At 42.4% G+C, this 21,202-nt stretch overlaps 2 long non-coding RNA genes across 2 annotated transcripts; one reads left to right on the top strand and one right to left on the bottom strand.

The window, feature by feature from the left end:
- Positions 1 to 5,064: 5,064 nt before the first annotated feature.
- LOC146666800 (uncharacterized) lies at positions 5,065 to 7,559 on the top strand. Its single transcript, XR_014912464.1, has 3 exons — positions 5,065 to 5,176; positions 5,616 to 5,861; positions 7,096 to 7,559. It is a non-coding gene; the product is annotated as an uncharacterized LOC146666800 (long non-coding RNA).
- An 8,326-nt stretch (positions 7,560 to 15,885) lies between these two features.
- On the bottom strand, positions 15,886 to 18,226 carry LOC146666801 (uncharacterized). Its single transcript, XR_014912802.1, has 3 exons — positions 17,329 to 18,226; positions 16,518 to 16,621; positions 15,886 to 16,383 (listed from the first exon to the last, which is right to left on the bottom strand). It is a non-coding gene; the product is annotated as an uncharacterized LOC146666801 (long non-coding RNA).
- Between the last annotated feature and the right edge of the window lie 2,976 nt (positions 18,227 to 21,202).

A 21,202-nucleotide genomic window follows, 5' to 3' on the forward strand; every position in this document is an offset into this window, starting at 1 on the left:
GGGATCCCGCAGGCAAATGGGAACCATGAAGAGGCCGCTAGAAAGGCTGCAACCACCAAGTACCTTCAGAGGGTCAGGCAAGTCCTGAGGAGTCAGCTGAATGGTAAGAACAAGATCCGGGCCATCAACACGTACGCCCTGCCCGTGATCAGGTACCCTGCTGGGGTAATAGGCTGGCCAAAGGAGGAGATAGAAGCCACTGACATAAAGACAAGAAAGCTCCTTACCATGCATGGAGGGTTTCACCCCAAGTCCAGCACCCTGAGGCTGTACGCTAAGCGGAAGGAAGGGGGCCGGGGACTGGTGAGTGTCAGCACCACAGTCCAGGATGAGACAACGAACATCCAAGAATACATTGGGAAGATGGCCCCAACTGACCGAGTGCTCAGTGAATACCTCAGGCAGCAGAAACCCAAGAAAGAGGAGGGAGACGAGGAACCATCATGGAAGGACAGGCCCCTGCACGGTATGTACCACCGGCAGATTGAGGAGGTGGCTGATATCCAGAAATCCTACCAGTGGCTGGACAAAGCTGGACTGAAAGACAGCACAGAGGCACTAATCATGGCAGCACAAGAACAAGCTCTGAGTACAAGATCCATAGAGGCTGGGGTCTATCACACCAGGCAAGACCCCAGGTGCAGGCTGTGTAAAGATGCCCCAGAGACAATCCAGCACATAACAGCAGGGTGCAAGATGCTAGCAGGCAAGGCATACATGGAACGCCATAACCAAGTGGCCGGCATAGTGTACAGGAACATCTGTGCCGAGTATAACCTGGAAGTCCCGAGGTCAAAATGGGAGATGCCCCCAAGGGTGGTGGAGAATGACCGAGCTAAGATCCTGTGGGACTTCCAGATACAGACAGACAAAATGGTGGTGGCTAACCAACCGGACATAGTGGTGGTAGACAAACAGAAGAAGACGGCCGTAGTGATCGATGTAGCGGTTCCGAATGACAGCAATATCAGGAAGAAGGAACACGAGAAGCTGGAGAAATACCAAGGGCTCAGAGAAGAGCTCGAGAGGATGTGGAGGGTGAAGGTGACGGTGGTCCCCGTGGTAATCGGAGCACTAGGTGCGGTGACTCCCAAGCTAGGCGAGTGGCTCCAGCAGATCCCGGGAATAACATCGGAGATCTCTGTCCAGAAGAGCGCAGTCCTGGGAACAGCTAAGATACTGCGCAGGACCCTCAAGCTCCCAGGCCTCTGGTAGAGGACCCGAGCTTGAAGGATAAACCGCCCACAGGGGCGTGCTGGGTGTTTATATATATGTACTAGTAATTAATGGATGGATAAAACTTCATTGGCTCCACGTTCCACGTTGGCCTGTCGATATCAATTACTCTCCTTGTCAGGACACATCAGGACACATCAGGACACATGCCAATTTTGGTAGCAATAACATGGATTCCCTGATTAGTAACATGCTTGTTTTGGACTGACACATTATTAGTCAGCTGGATTTAATACTCTGGTGCATTGCTCTATAGTTATACAACTTCTCCTTTTGAATTTGTGAGTCATTTTTTCTCTCTTTGTCGTCAGTTTTTGGTTGTCACATTGTGTCCCAGAGGCCATGCTGTCTCTCTTTGTGGTTATTTTGAATCTCTTAATGCTAATTTTCTTACTTTTATTGGTCATTTTGGACCTTAGTTATCATTTTGTATTTTATAGTGTTTTTTTGTTTCTTTGTGGTTTTCTTGCATCTTTTGAGCTCCATGATCTTTTAAAATAAAAAGTAAAGGTTTGATACAGAGGTTCTGACTCGCCCTCAACATTTAGTTTAAAGCACAACTATATTCTCACAAAGCTGCAGTTTTCTGACTGAGTTCTAAATAAAGGCAGTCACATACACCACATACAGGAATACGCACTACATTTATAGAGATGCTACACACACATGTGACATTTCCTGTGTGAAGCATCTTGCAGTAGCTTAAGCGAAGATATTTGCAGTGTCTGCATCCCCGAAGGGACTCAAACCCTCCACCACAGCCGTGCCTTGCTCTCCTCGTGGAGCTGCACAGGACACTTGATCCGAGTCATATCAGAGGGTTTAAATGGCTTTAAATGAGGGCTCTGGGGAGTGGTGAAGGGGTAAGGAGGTGTGTGTGTGTGTGTGTGTGTGTGTGTGTGTGTGTGTGTGTGTGTGTGTGTGTGTGTGTGTGTGTGAGGGGGTGGAGGGTGGCTGGCGAGGGGGCATTCTGGGAACTGGTCATGCTGAGGCCTTCCTTATGGCTCTCTATGAGAAATGGAGAGAGTGTGACAAGAGCCAAATGGAAATGACAGCCAACTGGTTTGACTTCCTCTGCCATTCACACACACACACACACACACACACACACACACACACACACACACACACACACACAAACTTCCATTCTCTATTTTTTTGTTTTTGTGTTTTTTTGTCTCTTCCATAATTTTGTTTTGGAAATACACCAGCTCGTGTTTCGTCTCGCTGAGAGCCACCAGCTCTCTCCAGCTTTCATGTGTCCATCCTGCTCCAGCCCTCTGCTACTTAAGGACCTTTGTTTAGCCGCGGCAGAGCTGAGGGCAGATTTTGGCAGACAGGCAAGTGCTGATAGGGACAAACTCCATAATGCAGAGAGAACCGCGTGCCAAGAGGCTAATAGCAGCTTAAAAAAAGTAGAAGCTGGAGGAACAAAGCGTCAGCTTTGGTGGGTCTGCCAGCGGAAAATATCTTCTGCATGCTGTTGTTCTTCAGAAGAGTGATGAGCTCATTATATGTGTACTGAGGGGCGGCTCAATCTCTTAGGACAGGTCACAGTTTAAAACCAGAATCATTACCTTTGATATTACCATCACAGTATTCAGTTCAATTCAATTCAATTTTATTTATATAGTGCAAAATCTCAACAACAGTTGCCTCAAGGTGGTTTATGTTCTAAAATAAAGACCCGACAATAATACAGAGGAACCCCAACAATCTAATGACCCCTTTTGTGCAAGCATTTGGAGAAAGTGGGAAGAAAAAACCTTTTTTAACAGGAAGAAACCTCTGGCAGAACCAGGCCCTGTCTTGATCAGTTGGGGGTGATGGACAGAAAACAGGACAAGAGATAGCACTTCTGTTCTTTCTAGAACAGAACTGTGGCTATATTAGATTAATCACAACATAATGAAAATCCAGACCTCCTTGGGTTAAACAGATGTGAAGGAGAACATTTTCTACTCATTTGTCAAAATTAAGAATGAACTGAGATGATCCAAACTGCTCAAACTTCAGAGAAGGTACTTTAAATTCACCTGACTAGCTTAACCTGCCTGCTTTAAAGAGAGACATTAAATCTATTCCTTCAAGATACCAAATGCTGACACTGGGCACAGAGTACCAGAAAAGGTTCACTGCACAAGCTGTTCTTGCAGAATAGAATAGAATACCTTTTATTGTCACTATACACATGTACAATGAGATACAGAGCATCTCCTAGGCCAGACCATCCCAAAGTGTGTGTGTGTGTGTGTGTGTGGGGGGGGCAGAGCCATTGCAAGGGGGGGGGGGGGGGGGGGGGGGGGGGTTGGACACTGCTAGCACGGGGCGCCCACACAAACGCAAAGCAGGAGATGAAGCATCACTGAATAATATATCTGCCCTTTGGTTTCACCTGCACGAGTGCCGAGGTAGGTCTTCCCTGCAGGGTTGGTTTTCCCTTCGTCGGGAGCAGCGCTGGGCTGTTCAGGTCACGGACAAACAGGATCCTATATTCTTGATCTTTAGTTCACAAACACTTCTTGTAATGACTAACTACTCCTGACATTTTGGAGATGTTAGCTCTTTATACAGTAAAGTTACACCGTTCAAATCACAGACAAACAGGATCCCACAGCTGTTTATGTTTTTGAACCCATTTTGCACAGAGAGACATTTTTTGAAAAATGTATTGATAGCAATGTTGAATATTATTACACAGGAAAAAAACATCTACACATAAAATAATCACACCGTGACGCCTCTGCCTTTCTAAATGGAGGGACAGTAACTGCGTGTAAATGTAAGCATGTAAAACCTGCAGACAGTCAGTATTTTGTCTCTATCTGCCATTCTGCAATTCATCTCATGCAAACAATAACGTGGCGCACAGCATGACGTGAAAAAAGGCACATACCTTTGACGTTGCGTGACGAACTCTGTATTCCTCGTCCACACGTAAACGCAAAAAAAGGAGTTTTGAAAAATCTCGGTGACTCGAAACGGCGTTTACGTGTGGACGAAACAGCTTCAAAAATACCCGTGTAGGTGTAGACGTAGCGTAAAAGAGTTAGTAGTTTATTTTATTACTACCTGTAACTTATTGCAGATTACTTGTATTTGAGGTGTGAAATAAACCACAATGGAACAAAATAGGGGTGTGCGCGCGGAGGGGGGGGCAACATTTTTCTTGTAAAACAAAGGGGGGCCTAGCAAAAAAAGCTTGGGAACCACTATCCTAGGCAGTTGTGTAGTCTCTGTTCTTGTCCTTGGATTGGGGGGATGGAATGTGTTGTCAGTGCATGTGCGAGTTCAGGGTGGTTATGGCTTTTAGTAAAGACCTTCCTCACTGTGTCTCCAGGACATAGTGAGGAAGGTCTGAGGAAGTCACTGGAGGACTGCGGGAGAATCGATAAGCTGGCATTAAGTGCTGAGTACTTGGAGTGTGATAAGCTGCCATTGGCATGTCGGGCTGGAAAATCAAAGCCACAAAGTGAGAGTAAAGTTAGAGCTAACCATAGCACCAAAACAAAAGGAAAAGTTGCCCTTGAGGTTTAATAGCAGAGAGAAAAAAGGAAGGGGAAAAAGACACCAGGCAGTACTTGTATCATACAGATGTTGGAAATTGGAAATGATGTCATTCCAGCCACCTTTTCTCCTTCTGTGCGACCCCGCCTGCGGAGTCCTTGCGTAGCTTGGAGATCATTTGGGGTGTGTGGGTAGTGTAGCTGGTCAGTGCAATGGTAACACATATTTGGAATGATAGCTTGGAGTTTGAAGTTAAGCACACATAAGAACAAGGCATACACAGAGAGGCGTTATATGTAACACATGTAGGAACTATGGGTGGATTAGATCATTATTCAACAGTGAAAGGTGATGCTACAACTTTTCAGCAAGAAAATGATGTTTGTGCCTCCCTAGTCACACTGGGAAGAGAAAAAGCACCGGTGAACAGGAGGTAAGTGGCACTGGACTGATGTTTTGCTGATGGGAAAGTTTCATTAATGCTACTGAAATGCAGACAGCGGTATAATATTAGACAAAGCAGTGCTTAGTGACGTAGGAAGGACCTCTTCCCAGCAAGCGAACACGTGTCTCTGCTATCCAAAACTTACAGCACATATTGGTCAACAGTATATCGTTGTGCTGTCTTGGGAGGGAGACAGGACAAAAGCCACACTGTGTCTCTGAATGCATTCCAAGCAAGAAAAAACAGGAGGTGTTTTGATCCTTAGCAAGGTGGACCAGTACATGCATCATGTTTCTTAGTGTGCATGAAGGAGATTTTTAAAATGCAGCTTCAATCTTAAGCTTAAAATTTGATGTTCTGTATCCCTGCCTGTTCCTTCTGCTGCTGGTTTATTTGCTGTTAACAGCAGGTTGTGTCTCCCTCTCAGACCTCAGGATGTAGAATTCATCATGGTGCACATGCTGAAACCAGATCCCCATTGGTTCCTGGGGCCTCCCTTGTCCTCGCACCGGGCGTTTATGGCAAGCGTGCTACAGTTACAGCACTGCAGTTGAGGCTAGACGGCCTTTTACTGCCAAAGGATGGAGCATTCCTCCATTTTTGTCACAGCTATTTGCTCCTCGCTGCCCCTCTGTCCCAAAGGAGAAACCAGAAGAAAAAGAAGAAGGAGGAGGTAGGAAATTGAGATGATGCAAAGAGCTGGATCACACTCGCTTTGCTTTCCAGGACGAGGGAATTCCGCATCCATGTAAAAGAAACATATGAGCAGCTCTGCTGACTGGCATGTACACAGCACTGCATCATGAGAGAACCACACTGGCATGCAAATGACTCCATTTTACATTTCAGGCTTTACATTTAACCAAGCAGATGCAAGATTATTCTCATCAAACATGCAAATTCTGTGCAGGATGTTAAAAAGTGTATAAAACTAAAAAACTGTCAGAACAACTCACACAGTCTCCACAGGCCTCAGACAGCATGTTAAATATTAAAGTTCATGACAGTAAAGTTATAAAAAGACTGAAAAAGTGTGGCTTTGCTGCAAGTTATTGCTGCTAAAGGTGTTTCTACAAGTAACTGACTGATGATTCAATGATGTATTTAGTTTTTCACTGTAGTGCAGAGAGTCCTCTGAAAGCGTGCTTTTACCTATCACACTTCAACTGAAGTGATGTCAGAGACTCAAACTGTGTCCAACTGTCAAACAGGAAAGAGGTTTGGAGGTGTGATGAGTCCTGATTGCAGCAATTCAGAGGAAGTTAGTTTGTTAGCCACTCAACAGATGAAACAATACTTAACTACTTATTTCCTACCCTTAACCTTTGGATAACAAATGAGAGAAAAGAAAAAAATGGAAAATGATGTAAATGACAAGATAGAGCTCGCTCTGTTTGAGATATGAGGAATGCAGGAAAGAGAGAAACATGATCAAATATAACAAAAGAGCTTTTTTTCTGTCTTTTGTGGAACATTTGAGTCATAAACCTCAGTATGTCTCTTTTTATTGCCTATCTATAACAGCCTGTTTGTAAAAAAAATTAACGTTTTTCTATTCGAGTGTGTAAGCTGATGAAAGAGTGCTGGAAAACTTTGAGTACTGACATTAATTCTTGTTGGTTTTCTCTTTAATTACCAGCTTCATTATTAACAGTCAGGGATTGCGTGTGTTTGGTTATACTGCAGTCCTGTTTTTTATGATAATGTTAAAATAAGAGTCAGTGATAGGGTTAGGATTGTTCCTAAAATAACTCTGCTTATTGACTCTGGTGACACTTGGTGTACAATAAGTTTTTCTAACCATCGAAAGAATGTTTGGATCCAAACTGCCGACTCTCAGCTCATCAGATGATCAAATGGTCCTGGAAGGGTGTTGATGTTTGATGGATACTTCACCATTTGTACAGAACAAGAATGTAACAAAGTGTGTGGACCACCAGGACAGAGATTACAGGACACCTTTGAGCCATCGTTAGGCTCTGACATCCAGAGGACGGTCATTCTTGGCTTGGATCTGTGTCCGTGTTTGGAGTCCCATCAGATCTGTTGGAGACCTCCTCTTGCTGTGAGTCCCCTCTGGCAGCTCAGCTGGAAGTCTGAGAAGACGCAGGGACTCAAACGGTCAGTAAACACAGGTTTCTGTGATCTTAGCTGCAGGTCTGCTGAGCCCCCACAGTGCCAAGCATCCAGGGGAACACCCTGTCCGCAGGGACCAGACCAACTCCAGTAGCACACAGGTCACCTCTGAAACTGCCTGCACATGTTGTGTTTCTTCTTCATTCACCTCTTTCACTCATCATGTTTACACACCTCTCTGCATTTAAATATGAGTTATTATTATTCTTTCTCCCAACCAGTCACGGCAGATGGCCACCCCTCCCTGAGCCTGGTTCTGCTCGAGTTTTCTTCCTTTTAAACTGGAGTTTTTCCTTCCCACTGTTGCCAAGTGTTTTTTCATAGCAGGTCATGTACTTGTATTATTGTAAGATATCTACCTCTACTGTTGTTGTCATTTGGCGCTATATAAATAAAGTTGAACTAAACTAAATTCTCTTGAATTGAATAAAGACTCAAAGTTTCCTCACTTTGAGGAGAAAGGGCAATTTGCACCTACGTCACATATCCATCAGGTCACCCCACCATCATATTCTCCATTCTGGACACATTAGCATACATGAGTGCCCCTCGCTGTAGTATAATCTTCAAGTTATGGTTGTAGCTTTTCCCTAATAAAACCACTATTCTTGCATGATTTCATTGTATAAAGTGGCCCAGAAGGAACACACAGAGATGATGTCAGTCACATAGAAGAAAAGTCACTCTGACATCTGAATCTCCACTCTGCTGCTTTCTGTTGTAAGTGGAAGCTCAAAGGTGAACACGGTTTGGTGTGCTTAAAGTGTGAAGCGAGGCTCTCAGTGTGTTGACTCAAACTGTGGAGCCTCCTCATGCCTGCAGGTTAAAGGGTGACAGACCACACAGACGGAGCCACTTCATGACCCCCCCCCCCCCCCCCCCCCCCACACACACACACTGCAAAACCTCCAAACACTCGGTGTAATCTGAGTCTCATCTGTGATTTGCTCTCTGCTCATCACAACAATAAATGCTGTGTCACACAACAAGACAACAAAGTGTATTTACTGCTACTGGTGTGTTAAACATGCCCAAACACACATAGACAACACACTGACACTGTGAGCTGTAACAGGTGGAGAATTTCGGTGGAGATTTCCAAAGACCTCAAACCATCATGAGAAAAACTGAGTCCTCCTTTACGGTTCTAATAAGAATTAAGAAGGAGGTATCAGCCAGGTGCTGCTTATCAAATGCACTTAATTACCTGATCATCAGGAAACAGATGTTTTAGAGGTTTGCTGGTCTGGAGAATTCATGTGTGCTCCAGTCTTTATCCCAGCCCATTCACCTCAAGGTCAAGGCTTCGCAAAGCTACAGCTGATATAGATACAAGATTCCCACAACAAGTCTGTGCACACAAATGTTTCCCCCACAAATCTGTGATTTATCAATATTTTTGTCCCTGGATTTGTTCGTACTTCAGGAACAAATCAGAAGTCAGTCTGACCAGGCTTACAAACAAATACCAGCTTGGCATCCTTAAGAATTTAAACATGAATTCAACAAACATGTATTCATTTTAAATTTATCAATTTAAAATGAACACTACTTTTAATATTGCAATAATTATTGTTGTTATTTTTATTATTGCCTTTTATTGGTTGTAGGTCATTGTTAATAGTTTTCCAAAACAGTCGCAAAATTCTCAGAATTAAAATTTTTGAAAAGCATGTGAATAAAAAAAACCACTAAAGGCCAAAGGTTTATGGTTTAACACTTGAATTTAAACATTTTATTATTTCTTGTCTTAACTTATTGTCAATGTTCTTAAATGTTCTTATTGCTTATTAAAAATGACTTTCATCATTGCTGGACGTCGTCGCTCACAGTACCATTTCTTGGCATTATGTCATCAATGCTGGAGAATCTGGATTTTTTTCTCACTTCTGGCTGACAAACCACCTTTACTCTCTTTTCTTCTTTTTCTTTGAAGTCTGTTTGTCTTTTTCACAACTACTTTGATTGCAGATCTTTTTTTTTTTTTACACTAACCAGAGTGAGTGTTTCAGGGGAAATAATTGCCGTTGTTTCAGCTCGTCACTTTTTATTTATTTGCTTTAAATTTCCATCACTCCTGTAGAAACACTTTGGAAAGCTACGCCTCTTCTGGCTTCCTCCTTGGATCTCAGACACAATCCTTCCTGTTTTCTACAATCACAGTATCCAAACTCTATAGAGATTGCACAAGAATGCTGGTTCTAAATGATTCTGATCAAAACAGGCCAGTATGCATTTTTCATACATCAGATGGTATTTTTATGCTTTTGGTTTATTTTTTTTCTTCTAGGCAGGAATGCTTTAATGCAAATATTAACCAATAGAAAGGCTGACTGAAATGCTGTGGTGTGTATATAAAAGAATGCTTGTGAAAGTAAAACTGATCCAGAAGATGCCCAAACTACCAACATAGTCACAATGTCTCCTTCAGTTCAGTAAGTTGACTAAGCAGAGAAGAACTCTTGTAGATAATGATAATAATAATGATCTGCAGCTGCTTTTATCAGCACAACTCTCAATCATCCCTAACTTTAAGCCTTCACTTTAAGCACCAACCAGTAGTAGATAGATATCTATAAGATAACTAATCCTCTGCAAGGTTTTAAAAGGAATAAATTAGCTGAAACCAAAATGGGGTTTTTTGTAGCAGGATTAAACATGTTTACTTCTGCTGTAAAGTTGGGACATTTTAACATGCGTGTCTATGGGGACTGACAAGCTTCTATTCAATTCAATTTTATTCAATTTTATTTCTATAGCGCCAAATCACAACAAAAGTCGCCTCAAGGCGCTTCATAGATACAGAGAAAAACCCAACAATCATATGACCCCCTATGAGCAAGCACTTTGGCGACAGTGGGAAGGAAAAACTCCCTTTTAACAGGAAGAAACCTCCCGCAGAACCAGGCTCAGGGAGGGGCGGGGCCATCTGCTGTGACCAGTTGGAGAGAGAAGGAAGACAGGATAAAAGACATGCTGTGGAAGAGAGACAGAGGTTAATAACAGATATAATTCAATGCAGAGAGGTCTGTTAACACATAGTGGGTGAGAAAGGTGACTGGAAAGGGAAAAACTCAATGCATCATGGGAATCCCCCAGCAGCCTACGTCTATTGCACCATAACTAATGCTGGGCTTACACTGTGCGATTTTTGGCCCATTTTGAGCTGATTTTTGAGTCGTGCGACCGTTTTGGCGATCGGCCCGATTTTGGCCTTCATCGTGCGTCATGCATCGTGTAGTATACGTGGGGTAACGAGAAGCGATTAACACCTCACGACCAGCTCCCGATCATCAATCGCTTGGTCGTGAGGATTTCAAACCTGTTTGAAATCCTCCCGACCGTCGTGAGGGTGGCACCGCAGTTTGTCACACTGCGCACGCGCAAACACAAATGTCAGTGAAAAAGACGGCGCAGCACGGCTGTGCAGCGTGTGATCTGGACACAAGCGATGGAGGCACAACTTGTAGAACTTTGGAAAGCTCATCCGAGCCTTTTCGATGTGGCCTCACAAAATTATCACGACCACAACAACCGTGAAAATAGTTGGATCTACACTGCTGCTCAATCACAGCTGCCTGATCAATGTTTTTCATTAGCAATTTAGCAAAGTTGATGGTGGTGGTGGCGTGTCTGTGTGAGTGAAAGACAGAGAGAGAGAGCGAGCGACAGAATTTCTGTTATAACCTTCATTTTATGGACGCACAGTGTGAGCACTCAGGTCGCATCAGAGCATCGGGCCGTATAGTGTGAGACCTGCATCGTGACCTATGAACTTCTAAACCCTGCGAGTCAATCGTACAGTTTGAGCAGGAGCTGAATCGCGCGACTGAAGAAATCGCACAGTGTAAGCCCAGCATTAGGGAGGATTCAGGGTCACCTGGTCCAGCCCTAACTATATGCTTTAGCAAAAAGGAAAGTTTTAAGCCTAATCTTAAAAGTAGAGATAGTGTCTGTCTCCTGAATCCAAACTGGAAGCTGGTTCCACAGAAGAGGGGCCTGAAAACTTCTGCATTCACCTTCAAATGGACAGTAACTGCAGCTTTTGGCTTTTGGTGGCTCCACTTGGTTCCACTTTGCAGCACTTAATACAAATGTCTGTGAATCTTCTTTTGCGATTTTGAATTTGAGTCAGAAACCTGAAAGCTGAATTTTCCTTCATCATGGTGGTCTAATTTCCCACAGACACCTCACATACGTAACAATGTGTTTCTGCCATCTCTTGAAATAGTTCTGGTTTTAACCTGTCCCTCCTCTGAGCATCATCATTCATCATTGTCTAATTTCTGCTACATAACACCACAGCATCCATTTACCCTCCATCCCTTGCTGGAACACACCACGCTATATTTGTCTCTTCAATGAGGAAGGGGGCATTCCACAGGCTTTCTGGGTAATCACAGCGTCTGGCTCAAAAGGCATTCGAGGAGTCTCGCTGGACCTCAATGCCAACCTTGGATTTACTTTCCTCCTATTTCAGAGGGCAACAACATCTTTTAAATGGTGGGGTTTATTCATCCACAACAACAACAAACCGAACCAAAGGCTCGTGAAATCAGGGCCAGCACTGAGACGGGGTTACGGTCCCTGTAACGAGGCAGAGTCTGGTGTCAGGTACCAGCAGTGAAACGGGGCACCACTGTGGGCTCGGCTGTCCCTGCTCTCTGATCAGTAATTGTATTTACCTTGTCTCTCTCTTCCCTCCATTAAGGGCAGTAATGAGAGGAGTTGTGAGTTGAGGAGTTTGCTGCTGATGACGGTCCTGAGGATTCTTAACAGACAGCTGCTGGCTCGGTGTCAGGAGAAGTCCTGCTGATCGGTTTGACAGCTGTGACCCGCTGCAGGCTGGGCCAGCACCGGCGCTGCTCGCTGATTTCCAAAACAAGAAACTAAAATTTCTGCAGCTGGCTAACACAACTAATATTGATATTAACTGTACCTAAATATTCTCATTCCATCTCTATATTGTATTATTACTTCTGTCTTCTTGTTATGTGGGACTATTCCCTGTCTGTGCATCCTTGATGAGAGATTTCTCCTTACGTTAATCTTTTGTTATATGTTGTAAAACGAGTCTATGACTCTGTGCTTGATACATAAACTGCACCTAGAATTGAATTGCTATTTTTTAAAACCAATATTGGACTTGTAATATTTCTCCCTGTAATCTACTGATTGATAATGTAAGTATAACTACAATTTGCTATGCCTATATGATGGAAAGAGTTTGGGGAAAAATCCAAAAGTTAGCCCATCTGCATGTCAAGGTCTTCTGCTCGGGCATGTCCGGACAGCTTCCAGCGCGACTGCGTCGTGTGGATCGCAAACTGGAAACTCAGTTTTCACCACCTGTGTGCACTTCACAGATTCTTTCAAACTGACCTAAATTCACTGTGGACTGTCACTGTTGATGATTAGAGTTGAGTCACTGGTTACATCCAAGCATTTTTCCCCAAGGAAGAGACCAGAGTGTCAGGTTTTGCACCATGTTTTTGTTCCCTGGGGTGAGGCTGTCAGTATAGACTTCTACTGTAATGTCCTGACCAAACCATTTAAACTAAACAGTGGCGCTGGCTCAGTGTCATTTGAAAACTTAGCATAATCCTCAGTCACCATCTGGATCCTTCACCAGATCTGCCATCCTGTGACATTGTTAACACGTATAACAGAACTTCTGAGAAATCTGAAAATAGCAGCCATGTTGAAAATAGTACAGAGACGCACACGAGAATGAATGTGAAATTTAATATTTTTTTTGATTTTCTTGGATATGTTCTCAGAACATTTTGATCATATCTCATACATCTTTGATAAAAACGATGGAGATTTTGCCAACATTCAGCAGGAAACTTACAGATTTACTTCAGAAACAGCCCCCTGGGACAGAGTCCTGTAAGATTATCAGCATGTTTCCAGCTCAAAAATTGAGCTTATTGAATCAAAATCTTGCTCAGCCTCAGCAACAGCTCATAAAAAGTTATTGAAAGCAGAGGATTTCTGGTGGTTTGCTGTTATTCTTTGCTGTGGTTTGCTGTTAACACAACAGTTTCAGTTTCACTACTGTCTTCCTTTGCTGTAGTCTCCTGCATTGCTGCCACCTACTACACTGGAGTGGAGCAACCTGTTGCATCGTGCATGTATAACTAAAGTGTAAAAAACAGTTGCTAATTTTTCAGATGTAAACAGACTCTGATGTCTCGCCTTCTAGAGTCTTTAGACTGTGATAGGAAAAGTTAAGTGTCAGAGTGTTTAGATGAGGTCAAAGATGTGCCATCACACTTTAATATTCTGGTTTCTCTGGTTTCTTCTTTTAATATATTACAGGAGCTTGCTGTCATAGATGGGCTTTGTTCAGAATGAGATGTTCAGAATCTTTCAGTAATTCAGCCCCAAAGGGTTGCTTGATGCAACCGTGAAGAAAACTGATGGCATTTCAAGGTCAGACTTGTTCCAGGAGACTGAATCCTCTTCATGACTTTTGTTGTGTTGGGTGAACATTGAACACAAATGTTCACCCAACACAGCAAAAGTCAGAATGTAGTTTGGGGGAGTTTTTGTTTCCCTGCAGGAGTCAGATGATCTGTTTTTGTTGTGTTTAGTGGCCCAGCTGTTCGGTCTAAAGCATGAAAACATGATGCCTGACATGAGTCCAGAGCTGGGACGTATTTATAAGCTGGGTCATGTGATGAGAGACAGGAATTCAAAGTGAGGGCCGGCGTTCCTACACAGCCACGAGTCCACTGGGATCCTCTGAACAAAGCTGGATCCCAGATTTCTAAGGAAGCTGCGGGAATCCGGAGAGGCCGGCATTAATAATCTGCCATGGTCAACATGATAAAACTACAGAACAAGTTGATCTGCAGAGGTTAAGTGAAAGAAAGAAGTATGCTTTCTTTATCACACCCACAGGATTGATATCACTTTCAGTCTTTGGCTGGAAAACGTGCTGAGCCAACCAGAGCTTTGTTAGCAGCATTAGCAACAAAGCTCCGGCTCCCCACACTAAGGTGTCTGTTGGCTTTATATTTAACTCCAAAGATTGTGCAGAGTGTGTGAAAACAAAAATAGCGGTTTAATTGCATATATAACACAATATAAAGCACGGCGCTGGTATGTCAATGCTTTGAGTGGTCAGTAAGACCAGAGAAGCAGTATGAAATTACTACCGATGTTTGCGACTAGGCGTCGCTATTTTTACTAGTCGGGAGCAGAAGTACTAGTCCTTTAATCTAATTGTTTTACATTTAATTGATTCCCAATGATGGTAAATTGCTGTGTCCTAATGTTATACAACCATTCATTAATGAAGAATGTGATTAATGGTTAAAAATGCCTTTGTTTAATGACTATTTGACATTAAACAGTTCTCAAATATAACTTGATATCTGTTTCTTAGTTTTAGACTTTTTTCCCTCATTTAGCTGACTAAGAAATTAGTCACCAGGAACATCTCTAGTAAAAACCATCTTATTTAGTATTTAGACTCCTCCCTGTGGCAGAGACAGAACACAGTGACAGGAAAAGGCATCACAAATGTCTCGATGCATGGATAGGTTCATCGTGAGCTGTTGTAAGTAGAAAAGTACAAATAAAATCTCTCATCTGTACAGTTCAGACTTTCCCCAACCTGATCTGTTACCACGTATTATGGCTATTCAAGCTCCATCATACTAACTCTGCATTTTCCACCTTTGCCACAGAGATTCAGGAACTATAACTATAAAAATAGCTTCCACAAAACTTGATTTTTACACAAATCAATTTCTTTTCTCGAGTCTGCCTTCATCCTTTGAGTCCCCTCTTCTGTCTAATGTAGTTCCCTCTCTGTGAACTCCAGTTGCAGGAAAGTCAATCATATTTCGAAGGTGCTGGTGCCACCCCATGTACCCCCTTTGGACATGTCCCTGCTGTCTTCACAAAAGAAACTTTATACATAATGTAAACTATGTAACTATATGAAATAAACCAAACTTGCATTTCAATATATGTCAACTGAATAAATAAATTGTGCTCTTCCTAAATGTTCTTCATAAACGTCTGGACAAACTGAGTGTATGTTTATGTTTTTCACATCATGTTTCAGGCTAGACCATAATGACTCACATTCTGAAGTATAATTAATGCAGTGTCATTTTAGGAAATAAATACAATGCTTAAAATACAACGAAACAGCAATAAAACCATTGGTGGGCGTGTCTAATATGAAACGCATAACTCAGAAAAACTCTCCAGACATACCTGTTTATTTTATTGTGTCTCGTGACGTCTTTTTCTCGGCTATTATGGCATGTACTTTTTTATTTACTTCACTCTTTTGTGTTGAACAACATTTTGTGACAGTTTTTCTGTTAAAAGCGCTCAATAAATAAACGTTACATGAAGTCAACCTGGGCTTTAGAGTAGAAAAGGACGTTCAGTCTAAAGTCTCAGGCTTCAGTCCACAAACACAACAAACCCAACAACTGTAGAGCAGTAAATCTGTAGCTCCGACCTAATCCTGTTCTCTGTGTGTGTGTGTGTGTGTGTGTGTGTGTGTGTGTGTGTGTGTGTGTGTGTGTGTGTGTGTGTGTGTGTGTGTGTGTGTGTGTGTGTGTAAAGCAATCTGCCAGCAGTGGGGGACAATGCAGTAGTTGTAGTGTTGGTGGTTTACAGCAGGCAGCAGGTGTGAAGGCTGACACCTCTGCTGTCAGTCTGCAGGTCTGGCCCTTTTTATTTTTGTTAGAATTAGAAGTCCATTATTGTCATTAATAAAAATATAAAGTAGAATTTGGTAAGACAAAGCAGTACTTGTTCATTTTTTTATTTGTCGTGTTTAAGACTTTGAAAATGAAATAAAAGATCCTCTGCCAGACCTCCTTTAGCACAGCATCACCTGGTGGAAGCTGAGCGGCCTCCTGCAGTGTGTCTGTTGCAGTGGGGTCCAGCTCAGGTGATAACTGATGTGTCTGAGGGTCAGGGGCAGCTATATCGGTGGTGTGAGTCCTGTTGACCTCGGTCCCAGGCTGACAATCAGCCTTTATTTCCTCCTGGAGACCAACCAGCCCCTCCTGTCACTCATCCTGCCGAAGTGAAACAACAGAGGAGGATGAACGGAGGGTGCTCAGCTCTGAGCCAGTGAGAGGACACAGACACAAGATGAAAAAGATGCAGAAAATTCAGAAATATGGCTGTAGGACCCATCGTCTACTCATACTTAGTTATGGCAAGTCTTGAGCCGTCTCTTTCCGAAGGTCGTTCCAAGTTTTCCTTTGGGAATTGGCTGCTTTTTCTCTCATTTTCAGTCCAATCCTTAAGTTACTTAACACCACAAAAGGACACTTAAATGAATAGATGAACCAGTGGTGTGTCTACACACACAACTTAGCAAAGTATGCTTTCATATCATGTTGATATGATAAAATGTTTATCGAATTTGAATTTTTGACTACATTTCAATCACTTCGGTTGTTACAAAAAGCTAGAACTCTATTTATGAGACAGGATGTTTAGTTAATTAAAAACATGGGTGTTCCCATCATTATATTGATTGGTACTCTAATAAATTTATATTATAGGAATTTATATTAAACCTGAATGAAAAATATTAAATCTGACTATTATTTAGTTTCCTGTCATGTAAAAATCTAACTTGAAATCAGAGCTACAAACACGTCTTCTAAGTCTTTTGCAGATCTACACTCGCTCCACCTGATTCAATAAGTCAGGGACATAAGTTAACTGTTACTGTCCGTCATATTAGTGTTTCACAATACTTTCATTGCTCAGCTATATGAGTAGTTTATAGGATTATTTAACACATCCTTGACATGTTTCTGATGAATTGCTTTAATAAGAATCTTCTTTTATGTGACACAAACTTGTGTAGTCTCATTTTAGTGTTTTGGTGACAGGACAGCCTGTAATGTTAAGTTGTCTTTTAAAAAACTACTATTTATCATGATGCATTAAATGAATCACTTCAGTAAAGTATTGCAGAAAAACCTGTCACATGTGGAGTGTCATACCTTGATTTTTAAGACTTGTCCTCGTATGAAGTGATTTGCTCATCAAACATCACTTTTTATCACAGTTAGTCACTAGTGGACAAGCCAGGCTCTGGTTGTGTCGATCACCCTCCGTATTTCCGACCTGCCATCTGTCGACCAGCAGCCTCCTTTGCTCCTAGCCGTAGCTTCAATACTTCACTTCAAATTTGCCAGCCGGGTACACATCACTGTCTCTTATTTCACGTATTGTTGCTACACTAACTGCTGGTCTCTTCTGTAGTTTGGGCATTTCTTCCACAGCAGCTCAAAAGTTTTTCATTTTATATAGAAACAGGTCTGAACTCATAGTCAGAGCCTCTGAGCAGGAGGATCCACATCCATGGATTTATCTATCACGCTTTTTCTACATTTTGCAATAATGCGTCTTACTGTCTATTCCACGTTTAACGTCAAACATACAGTATTTAGCAGTACTTGAGTTAATGTACTTTCTCACTTTAAGCCATGGAAAAAACAGACATTACCCGGAGGTCAGGGTCAAGAGCATTTGCTGCCCAGGGACACCTCAGTAGGCACGAGATGCCGTGATGAGCACTGCTGCTGTGGTAGAAGCCTCGTGGGTCCTGATGGCCATTTAAATTATCCAGTATGAGGAGCTGACTTGTGGATCCATTTTGAAACAATATTTACGATCTGAACTTTATCTGTGAGACAGAGAAGCTTCAGTCTGCAACTGCCTTCTCGTTTTACTCCGACAGCAACCTCACGTTCATCCCGGAACGTCTCAGCACGAGGATTTATTTCCCCCCCGCTATCCGTCATTTTGTCAGAGCAGGTGTTTCTATCTCTGCGTTTCTTTTCTTTTTTCAAACGGCAGATATCTCATTTTAGAATGAAGCTCTTCATTTGGGGCAGGCGTTAGTGATCGGACGGAGTGAGGCGGTGGAGGAAAGGGTGAGGGTAGGTTAAACCCCCGGAGACCTGCCCCTGACTCTGGCCATAAGCCAGTCAGGGTGTACATTTCCCCCCCCCTGAGTTCCGGAAAATTGGCGAGATTAATGCTGTGGCAGAGGGATGGTGGTGCTGATGGCGTTTCCAGATGGCCAGTGGATTCGGCGGTGGTGGCGTTGGCGCGTCGCAGCGTGCCCTCCAACCGCAGCCCCGGCTTTATGAGTCGTGTAAAATTGCTTCAGGCCTGAGGCCCGGGCCCAGTCAGCAGCAGTTTGGGACACCTTGTTATCTGTCTCTCAAATACTGTGTCCCTCCACAGGACAGCATTTCCCATTAGTTTGGTTTTTATGTTTCATTTCATTCAGTTAAAGTGCAAAGACTTCTGCTGAGGATCATTTTGCTTTGAAGTGACATAAATAACATCCCCAGACTGCTTTAAATACAGCAAGGATGCTTAAATAACAGGAACATATCATGGAGAAAGACTCAGTTACAAACACTGCAACAAAAGTGGGTCAACTTAGTTGGAGTGTCAAGTGTAAAGAAGGTCTGCCAATCTTTGATACCATATGAAAGTTTTCAGTGAAAAACAAAGTTTATGAGTCTACTGGCCTGCCTCAGAACCTTGAGCAATATGTATCGGTGAGAGAACCATGTTTTTGGAGCCTTGTTATGAAAAGAGTGAAAAATGTAAAGGTCTCTATGAGAGTGGATTAGCACAACACCAGAAGTTCAGCCTCTGGGAGCAGGAATGTGGAAATCTGCACATTAGATTCAAAAGTAGAAGTTCAGATTAGCAGAGGTGAAGCTTAGCCAATAGCTCGAGCTACACCCACCTGTATTTCCACCCACCTGTCATTCCATGTGGCCATGCACCTCATAAACAGAACTGTTTTTGCAGCAGCTTGGAAACATGTTTATTTCTGCTTCAACATTAGACATTTTAATTTCTTCATCTTTTGGCTATAGGGAGTCGCCACCATGGATCATTTGCTTCTATCCCTAGCATCTTCCTCTGTTACACCAACCCCCTGCATGTCCACTGCATCCATGATGGATGATCCAACCGCAATTCAGTTAAATTCAATTCAATGAAAATCAATTGTATTATCCAAGCACAGTTACCGACAATCAGACAAGCACTTAGCGACAGTGGGAAGGAAAAACTTCCTTTTAGCAGCAAGAAACCTCTGGCAGAAGCTCAGGGAGGGGAAAACATCGTCCATGACCAGCTGGGGATGAGGGAAGGAAGACAGGACAAAGACATGCTGTGGAAGAGATCCAGAGATTAATCATAACTAATAATTAAACACAGAGTGACAATCCCCCAGGAGGGCTCAGTGTCACCTGTTCCAGCACTAACTCTATGCTTTATCAAAAATGAACATTTTGAAGGCTAATCTTAAAAGTAGAGCTAGTGTCTGTCTCTTAGATCCACATTGGGAGCTGGTTCTACAGAAGAGGGGCCTGAGTGCTGAAGGTTTTGCCTCCCATTCTACTTTCAATATTCTAGGTACCACGAATAAACCAGCAGTCTGAGAATGAAGTGCTCTGCAGGAACACAATCCAACATATTTGTTGAATATTTGCACTGAAAGACACATCCTGGTCAAAAATGCCTCCAAGATTCCTCACAGTGTTCATGTTCTTGAAGCAAACTTCATGTGTATAAGGATCTTTCTCGGCATGAAGCTGTGCTGCTGCTCACTGATCAACGCCTCTTCGCTTGTTAGTACATGTCCATCTCTATTTTCAGTCACTCTAACCTGTTCTCTAAGCAGTGTTTCTGCCTGGCCAAACAATACAAAAACACGGGAATTAGTCAATTAACTCATATTTGAAGCCTCAGATGAACATTGGAGGAACTGCAGGTTCTGGTTTTAATTTCATTTCCTTCATTATTATTTTTTTCACCCTAGAGATTGAAGCTTGGATTAAAAAAGAAAATAACGTGGAGTTTCAGGGGTCTTTGTGATTCATTTTAACTGGTGCATTGTGTATGTCACAGAACTGGAAAAAAAATGTGATAAAAAATAAAAAGTATTCTTTGCATTTTCCCCATTTTATCGCGTACTTATAGGAAAACCTACTTCAAGCATCATCTCAGCAAACAGCCTCTAACAACTGTTACCTCTGGATGAGTTCATAGCCTGCAAATTTCACCTCACGAGTAAAGAAGAGCGCGATATTCATCCTGCACACTGATGGCTGCTTCTTCGGCGCCCTCCAGCTGCTGCAGTTGTGCACTGCAGCTGCACAGCTGCCGGCGTGTTTTGGGAAAAGGGATAATGCGCATTTTGCAGTTTGTGGATGCAGCGGGTGCAGCGGTGACAGCTGAGAGGAGGAGGTCAGTCCTGGGTGCAGACAGTCGCAGGGGAAACACTGCATCTAAAAATAAACTCGGTGACATTTAAGTTGATTGCTCGGTTCACACTTTCATGCAGTATTTACACTTGAAAAGCGGCGCAACAAAGACACGAAGCCTGATCGCTGTATGGAGACTTTCTATACAGTTGCATGAGTGATGCATCACTTATTGTGTTTTAATATAAATATATATTTGTTAATACTATTAATTGTTTTTTTGTGTGTGTGTGTGTTTTAAGCTGTATTTTCCCTTTTTCTTGGAGGAATAACTCTGCTCTGATAGGACGGTACAGAGGAGGTCAGAGGTTACAATTATATCTACATGCATATCTACATTCGACATATTTGTCGAATTAAATGAATAAACAAACAAATAAATACACAGATAAAATAATGAATAATGAAATATGAAATAATAATGAAATAATAAACCCATACCACATTATGACAATAATAATAATAATAATTATTATTATTAATATTAATTGTGATTTTTTTTCCTACATCAGTTATATTTAGCCTTTAATTTGTGTTTTTTTTTTTGTCAACAGTTTTAACCTCCTACCACCAAGTT

The sequence above is a fragment of the Rhamphochromis longiceps genome, linkage group LG7 (genome assembly GCF_057381845.1).
Source record: "Rhamphochromis longiceps isolate RC_006_pf linkage group LG7, R_longiceps_female_GT1.1, whole genome shotgun sequence".
Lineage (NCBI taxonomy): Eukaryota > Metazoa > Chordata > Actinopteri > Cichliformes > Cichlidae > Rhamphochromis > Rhamphochromis longiceps.